The sequence below is a fragment of the Olea europaea genome, chromosome 23 (genome assembly GCF_002742605.1).
Source record: "Olea europaea var. sylvestris chromosome 23, O_europaea_v1, whole genome shotgun sequence".
Classification (NCBI taxonomy): domain Eukaryota; kingdom Viridiplantae; phylum Streptophyta; class Magnoliopsida; order Lamiales; family Oleaceae; genus Olea; species Olea europaea.
In genome coordinates, this window is record NC_036259.1 from 3,390,697 (window position 1) to 3,399,402 (window position 8,706).

Consider the following 8,706-nt stretch of genomic DNA (forward strand, 5'->3'; position numbering starts at 1 on the left):
CTTGTTGTCATTATCGTCTAATCCATGTAATGGAATTTTGTGGTTATAAGGTACATTGTATACACCAGAATGTCATTTGTTCTTGTTGTTATCTTCTAATCCTCTTAATGCAATTATTCAATGTCCGTTTTAGTAATTATATACATGCATAGCAATAAATTTATTTTGTTACCAAACACTTAGATGCTGATTTTGAAACATACAACAATTTTGAAACAAAAGTTTAGCAAACAATTATTTGATTCTTATGTAGCTAATTTTTTCTTCAGTACATCTACAATTGATCCTTTTAAAGGCACAACAATATCAATATTGCTTGACTTCCGCAGTTGAATGCCTTGATATTTAGCTTCTATATGGACTCCATTAAAATGAGATTTTAAGGAAAAATGTATTTTTGAATAATGATTTTTTGGATAATGTGTGATTAGAAAATAAGAAAAAAATTTAGGTTTACGCATAACATAATATTTTAAGAGAATGTATGGTTGAAATTAAAAAAACTCATTTTTTAAAAAATGGAGACCAAACACGATCTTAGATTCAAATGCAATTGATTGTATTTGAGACTTTATAAGAATCTCCAACTCCATGGATTCTTCCTTTATAATTGCCTTTTCTTCCCTTTCAAAATCAAGCACCTTTGTGCAATACTCCATGGTTCTTCTCTCTTACGCTGCTCTAAAACTTGAGTGTCAAGAATTATTTCAAGATTTTCTTCTTCCACACATAAAACATCTTGTTGCTAAACTTCTTTCACTTCTATCTCAACAAAGGATATTGGCATTTACCCAATCAAGAGCTCGACAAGAACAATTCGAAAATTGTAGACTTCAATCTAGCTTGTTACTTCACAGACCATGCACAATGGTAAGTGCATTTTATACATTAACTTGGACTTCTAAACTTGATTATTTTTTGCTAAATTAAGCAGATATCTACCTAATTTGGTGTTAAACATGGTAATTGTTGATAAAACTTCATCTTGGATGCAAATAGCATGAACAAGACATTTTTGGAGCTTTTTGAGGTTGATTTGAAGCAAATTAAAGATTAATCGGGGTGTACATGATCAATTAGAAGAATTAATAGAATGTTCGGAAGAAATTCATAAGTTTTTGGAGTAAATTCAACATCTAGAGAGTTTGAGGACTAAATTACAAAACTTTCAAAACTTACATCAGAGCGATTTCAAACGACTCGTGGAAGATTCAATTGTATAGATTCAAAGATGGAGTAAGAATCAATTAGCCTGGGACTTAAGCTGAATCAAAAGGAAGAGTAAGGATCTACTTGTAAACAAGGGAGAACTTATGCCTTGTGATCTCAAGGCAAGAGTTTATAGTGTCAGCAAGCAAAATTCTTATATTGAGCGATGCATAGTTATATATGGGTATTTCAATTTTTCCCTTGTTCGACTCAACTCTACTTTGAAAGCAATTAGAGCACGATTTTCGAACTAATCTTGAGGCCTATAAATACGTATTTTTATCTCCAATTATAAGGTAGAGCTTTTGAGGATTTAAGAGACAAATACAGTTCAAGCCAAAATAGGCACTTCAGATACAAAACACATAAAATCTTTCAAAGAAGAAGCCTGCATAGGAAGCTTTTGATCATCAAATCCATATTCATTCAAGCTTTAAAGAATTATTTGTTACGAAACACATATCCATATAAATTCATACATATATTTCTTAAGTTGAAGAAAAATCAAAGGAGGTTGATCAATGAGTCAACAGAGAGATTAAAGACTTTCAAGATTTCTTTATCTTCTTTTCAAACTTTATTTCCGGGTGATTTTTCTAACTATTCAAATGTGTTTTTGTAATTTATATGATGATTAGCTAATTGTGTAGATACTAGAATAACGTTGAATCCTACATTTTAAAGTTTTCATATTAAATCTCGAATTTTAGCATTGAATGTTTATTTGATTTTGAATGATTGTTAGGAGATTAATAACTTTCAATTAATTGATCACTTGTTGATTTGTTGAGACTCAATTTATAAATTATTTATAAATTTGTATTCTAACTTAGGCTAAGTCAAGTGAACACCATTTTTGAAGTGCAATGTATGGTCATGGCAATTGATTGCCCTAGACTTCGTGGATCAGTAGTCATGCCGACTACTGACCCCCCCCCCCCCCCCATTTCAATTTTTTTGAACAACCTTTTGGTGTTAGTTTTTTATTTAAAAAAATAATAATAATGCTTCCATATTGCCTAGTTGGCAAAGAAGATATTCTAAGGAGGGGTGTCCCTTTGATGCCACTCTATCATACGCTTTAAGCAAGTTTGATCTAAAAGTAGGTTAAAATTATTAATTGGACAAGTAATAGTTCATATTGTGAAAATGTTTAATTTAAGTAAACCACCATTTTTGTGGAGGATTTTTTCTCGAATATAGTCAATTTTATATATATAAGTCTTTCATGTCTCTATTTGTTTAACATTTTAGACGAGACATTTTATCATAACAGACAAATATTAAAACAAATCTTGGTTTGTTGAAAATTTATAAGTTTTTTTAATAACTTGAGTTTTAGCATGATATAGTAATATACTACGAAGTTGAAAAAGATTTAAAATATCTGATGTTGCAAAAGTATGTTCCTATAATGATGTTACAAAAATCTTGAGCAGATGGAGTTTATTAAAGCATTTAGAATGCCACCCAAATTTAGGTGGCTATATGTTATTTAAGTGTTTAAATACGTTTAGCATTTAGTTTCAGATATAGTTGAATGCGTTTGTGACATTCTAACAATCTCCAACTCCATGGCTATTTCTTTTATGGTTGGCCTTTTCTTCCCATTCAAATTTAAGCACCTTTGTGCAAGCTTAGCCACCACAAAAAGCTCTTCTCTCTTTCTCTGCTCTAAGACTTGGGCGTCAACAATTGTTTTGAGATTTTCTGCATCCATTCATAACAAAAATCTTGTTGCTAAACATTTTTCCGCTTGCATCGCCAAAGATGTTGGCCTTTGCCTAGTCAAGAGCTCAAAAAGAACAACTCCATAACTATAAACATCACTCTTTTCAGTAAATTGATTTGACTAAAAGTACTCTGTATCTACGTATCCAAATGTTCCTTTTACTTGGGTAGTTACATGAGTATGATCCATTCCAATTAACCTTGAAGTTCCAAAGTCTGAAACTTTGGCTACATATTTTTCATCAAGCGATATATTAGTTGACTTATTGTCTCTGTGATAGATAGGAAAAGAAGTTGCAAAATGAAGATAAGCAAGTGCTTCTGTCGCTTCTATAGCAATTTTCAAGCGCATGTTCCATGACAATGGGAAATCAGCACTCTTGTCATGGATATGATCGAAAAGGGTCCCATTGCATATGAATTCATAAACTAATAAAGGAACCTCTGTTTCCATGCAACAACCTAGTAGTTTAACTACGTTTCTATGAATTACTTGTGAAAGCATGACAACCTCATTAATGAATTGCTTCACTTGATTTGCATTTACTAACTTGGATTTTTTTATTGCTATGATTTTTCCGTCAGGTAACATTCCTTTATAGACTGTTCCTTGACCACCTTGACCAAGTATTCGACTTTCATTGAAGTTATCAGTAGCTTTCTCTAGCTTCTTAATAGTGAAAAGTTGTGTTTTTTCAAGTATACCTTCATCTGTTGATGTTTGTTGTTGTAGCAAGATACCACCATTTTGTTTGAAGAATTTTTCTTTGTGCTTCTTGATTTTTCTCTTTTGATGAAACTTGAACAAGCAGAAGCAAGATGATAACAATAGAAGTAATCCCACTCCAGCACCCAAGCCTATTCCTGGAAGTGTCAAGGTATAATTATGTATAGTTTTCTAGAGTAGGAATATTGATCATTGTTTGTTTACTATTTTTTATTAAGATAACAGGAATATAATATTAATAATTCTAACACTAAAATTGTGAGTATAGATTATGATATCTTTGTCCAGAATTGTCGTTCTTCATATATTGTGTTGACTAACTTATTTTAAATGCTTAATATTTTATAACATTTATCATTTGATTAATAACAATTGGCTAAATTAATTTAGATATTGATAATAAGAAAAAAGTTTTTATAGTATTAATTATCTTATTATATAAATGGGCATTTGATTTTATTTAATAATTAACTAGTAACATTTAGGAAAAAATTAAGAAAAAATAAATTTTACTCCCAATTATTCAATATTTAAAGATTAATTGAAAATTACCTATTGTGAGTTTGCTATGGGACACCAGAATCAAAATACAGCCAATACCATCTCTTTCGCCATCGCCATAATAACCGTCAGGGCAGGAACAATTACAAGAACCTGGAGTATTGGTGCGTGTCCCTCATGAGACACATCGATTATTGATGCATTCGTCGATATCTGTCCACCCTGACACATCAAAAATCGCAACAAATAATTAGAGTTTTGTATTGATCGATCTTGTTAGTAAAATTAGACAACTTTAAACAGAACTAACCATGGCATCCTAGGTAAGGATTGCCCTCGAATCCTTCTTTGCACTTGCAGTGGTATCCTCCAAAATCAAAACTGGTGTCATAATTAATGCAATAACTATTCTTTCCACATGCATGATTAGTCAAATTATGCTCTTCGATGCAATTGTAGTCCCCAATTTGCCAGTCTAACACCAATGGCATACCTGTAAACTCTTCATTACTACGTAGGAAAGTTGTTGAATTGTCGAGATGAGATAAACTAAAATTGAATTTATCATAATCACCAGTCACTCCAATGAAGGTAAAGCTGCACCGAAAAAGTTTTCTCTCTCGACCTGAATAACTTTGCATGTCTAACAATTCAACTCAGATATACTCATCTCTGGATATGGAGGTCCGGTAGCAGCCCCTGCCTGGACATGACCCATTATGAACATAATCTGGAAGGTCGCCACAGTATGACGCACAAGTACCACCATCAAAGGTATTTGTTAGTGTTGGATTTTTTGATACCCAATAATCTGGACGATGATTTAAAACAGTTGTCAGATTATTTATTGACACCATGGACTTGGCTCGGCTTGGAGACAAACTACATGTTTGGATGGCCCAAGTTCGGTTTTGGATGTTTAGTTAGTTAGTTGGATATTAGCCCAATAGTTATTAGGTTTTACTTGGCCCACGTTGTGATGTCCAGGCCCAATTGGAATGACCTAACCTATATATATATATACAGCCGTGAATGTATGGTGTGTAGGCGTATGTGTGTTGAGAGGGGGAAGGGTCGAGAGAGATGATGGGCAGCCGACTTGGTGGTTCTTGGAGTGAGTCCACCGTTATTGCTTCTTCTTCTTCCCGTTACCACTACCATCCTATCTCGTTTGTGGGGATTGAGAGAGAACGAGGACTGTCCAAAGTGCAGTGAAAGTCTTGGGTCGAGCCAAGGTAAATCGATGTTCGTTTGATTATTTTTTAGCCAGAAATCAAGATTTATCGAAGAATTTTCGCGACAAATGGTATTAGAGCTTGTGTTAATAAATCTATGATTTTTGGGGCTAAAATCGAGCTGGAAGTGGCCCGAAATTGATCTGGAAAATAGGCAAAACACTGGACAGAATTCTGGTAGATTTTTCAAAAACTAGACGGATCTGTTTTGGTGTTTTTCGACCAAACCAGTTGCCATTTGGAGAAACGGACACCACCGTTGGACTGTGCAGGCGGAGAAGAAGCCGGAAGGGTCACACTTCACCGACGTGTGGGTCGTCAAGCCGGCGCGTGGGAACGTCGACAAGGCGCGTGAGGGCGCATCAGCAGGATTCCGGCAATGGTGTCCTCAGACAAAATGTTGTTGGTGATGATACAGACCCTGCGATGTTATCGAAATTCAGCTTTGAACAATGCAGTGAAAGTTGGACAATTTTGCAGTTGGTCGTTTGGGTGCTGGGTGCTGTTTTCATGTTGCTGCGATTGCTGGTGACTTTGGTACAAACAATGATGATCCTAAAGTGGTCAATTCACGTCTTTCAAATTACGGACCTTCAGACGTGGTCCGCTCGGTATCGTGTTCTTTACCTTTAATTATTGCAGTTAAAATATTGTTATGGTAATTATTTATTTTTCGCATTAGAAGTCATCGTATAGGATGATGTTAGGTTTGAGGTTATCGTGAAGGGGTAACCATTGCCTATTGCTAGACCTAGAAATTATATGTTAATTAATTATCTTAAATTCTATATGAATTTATCACCAATTTTTCTACACCGATAGAATTGCATGTGACCTTAGGAATGTTTGCTTGACTATTCCGTGTGAATTATGTGTCAGTACTTTGCTAGTGGCCAATTTTTGGTATTGCTGGCATGTATAGGTTTAAGGCAAGTGCGAAATATAAAATATGTTGTAACTGTGGTAAAATTTGGGTATAATTGAAAGAGATTGTTCTAGGATGATAATAAAAGGAAAGATGAGAATAGAGACGAGACGAATGTGACTTTAGGGTCAAGTAGTGATCCTAGTGAAGTTTATTGAGAGAATAAAGCTAGTTCTTGCATTACATCTGTGTGTAATCCTTTTTGCATGTATATGGTCACTTAATTCTATTGCAATGTTGATGTTGCACTCTCAACTTGTTTGATATGTATAATTGCATGAATTAGAGTAATTTATTACTTTGTGTAATATGTTTACATGCATAGTGGATTGAGTTTTGTGGCGTACTATGTTTGCTTTGTGAGTGGTGTGAGAGTATGGTAGTGAAAAGAAAGTTGAGCTGCCACTTATCTCCTTTATCTTTGGGAGCCTACATGGTTTGTGAGATTATGTGAGATAATCATGTTAGGGTTACCTTTTTCCTCTTTGTGAGCCTCCTTTATGAGTGTAGTGAAATAACCAACTCTTTCTTCATTTTTTCTTTGTGAGTGTCACCTTCATCGTTTTCTTTGTGGATTTTTGGAGCTTTGGTGATTGAAGTAATGTTTGTGGTCACAAAAATGTGTTGTTTTTTCGTAGTGAGTTTGAGATGCATTAGTAGTGAGTTCAATGTCTTTTGGTAAGGTAGAGTATAGATGCCTAGAGATGCAGTGGTGATATGCACGATGGATGTGGAGTGTGACATTTGGATCATGAGTGGAGATGTGATCACATGTGTAGAATCATTTATCTGTGAAAGAGACCCTGTATAGGTGGAGTGTGAGAGAGACGCTCTTATCACTTCTATAAGGTGGAGTCTCATATCTACGTAAGTTGGAAGAAATGATGTGGTGATAGAGGATTATCCCGAGAAGTTTAGGATCTATTGTGACTTGCCAGTTAGACATGAGTTGAGCGATCTGTTTAGTGAGCATGGTGGGCGATGAGAGGAGATATGTATTCTCGAGATGTGAGCATCACGGAATGGGATATGATAAGTGTGGTGAGATCTTTCGTGGGGTCATTTATGAATTTGTTGCATATGTGTTTGATTCTGTGCTGATTAACTTGGTGTTAACCTTTAGTTCTGTGTGAACGCGATTTTCTTAAAAGATCTGTGTAGTATCCTATATAATATCTTCATTGCATGATTGTTTGTTCACTGTGAATACTTGTCTCTACTTGGGTGTTCTTGACCTTAGCCCTGGTGAGTACATGGAGCAAGTATCGTATGTGTTTCAAGTTAGAAACACGAAGTAAGGTCTGTGATTCCAATTTTATTGGATTACCCTGATTATGCAAGTATAAACTGTGTGTTTTGGTTGCTTGCAGATTATTGGGCATTAAGGTGGAAATTGTTGGGTTTTTTGATACCCAATAATTCGAACGATTATTTAAAACAGTTGTCAGATTATTTATCGACACCATGGACTTGGCTCAGCTTGGAGACGAACTACACGTTTGGATGGCCCAAGTTTGGTTTTGGATGTTTATTTGGTTAGTTGGATATTAGCCCAATAGTTATTAGGTTTTACTTGGCCCATGTTGTGATGTCTTGGTCCAATTGGAGTGACCTAACCTAACCTATATATATTCATCTCTTCTACAGCTGTGAATATATGGTGTGTGGGTGCATGTGCGTTGAGGGAGGAAAGGGCCGAGACAGAGAGGCCGAGAGAGATGATGGGCAGCCGGCTTGGTGGTTCTTGGAGTGAGTCCACCATTGTTTCTTTTTCTTATTCTTGTTACCACCACCATCCCTCCTTCTTTGTGGGGATTGAGAAAGAACAAGGGCTGTCCAAAGTGCAGTGAAAGTCTTGGGTCGAGCCAAGGTAAACCGGTGTTCATTTGATTATTTTCTGAGCCCGAAATCAAGATCTATCGAAGGATTTCCATGACAGTTAGGAATAACAGTTGTGATGCCATTGCCATGTCATCGCAACCAATGGATGTGATCTGATTTGTGTCTGACAAGGTATAAGGACTATTCAGAAATGTCATTGATATATTAGAATTCCCTGTCTTGTTATTGAATCCCATACCGTAACAGGCCATTGCCTATTGTGCCTCCGAGTTCTTAAGAAAGATTTGGGTTTCTGAGATATTAACAATCTCATAGGAATAGTTTTCAGAGCGATCCAAGAGGTAGGGTTTTAGAGGGTCGAAAGAAGTATTGCAGTTGATATTAAAGTGTATGTTCCTAGAACATTTTGACTCGATACCAAACGGGTATGGAATTTCTAGGTTCCCACATCTTCTTTGGCAGCCAAGTTTGGTGGTGGTGGTGGCTTTGATCCCATTTGGCGATAGTGCTACCACTAGTGAAAGAAAGCAGAAGAT

The 8,706-nt window shown here is 35.5% G+C and overlaps 1 pseudogene; it reads right to left on the reverse strand.

Annotated features, from left to right (window-relative positions):
• Positions 1–2,722: 2,722 nt before the first annotated feature.
• LOC111371930 lies at positions 2,723–4,886 on the reverse strand (annotated as a pseudogene).
• Positions 4,887–8,706: the final 3,820 nt, after the last annotated feature.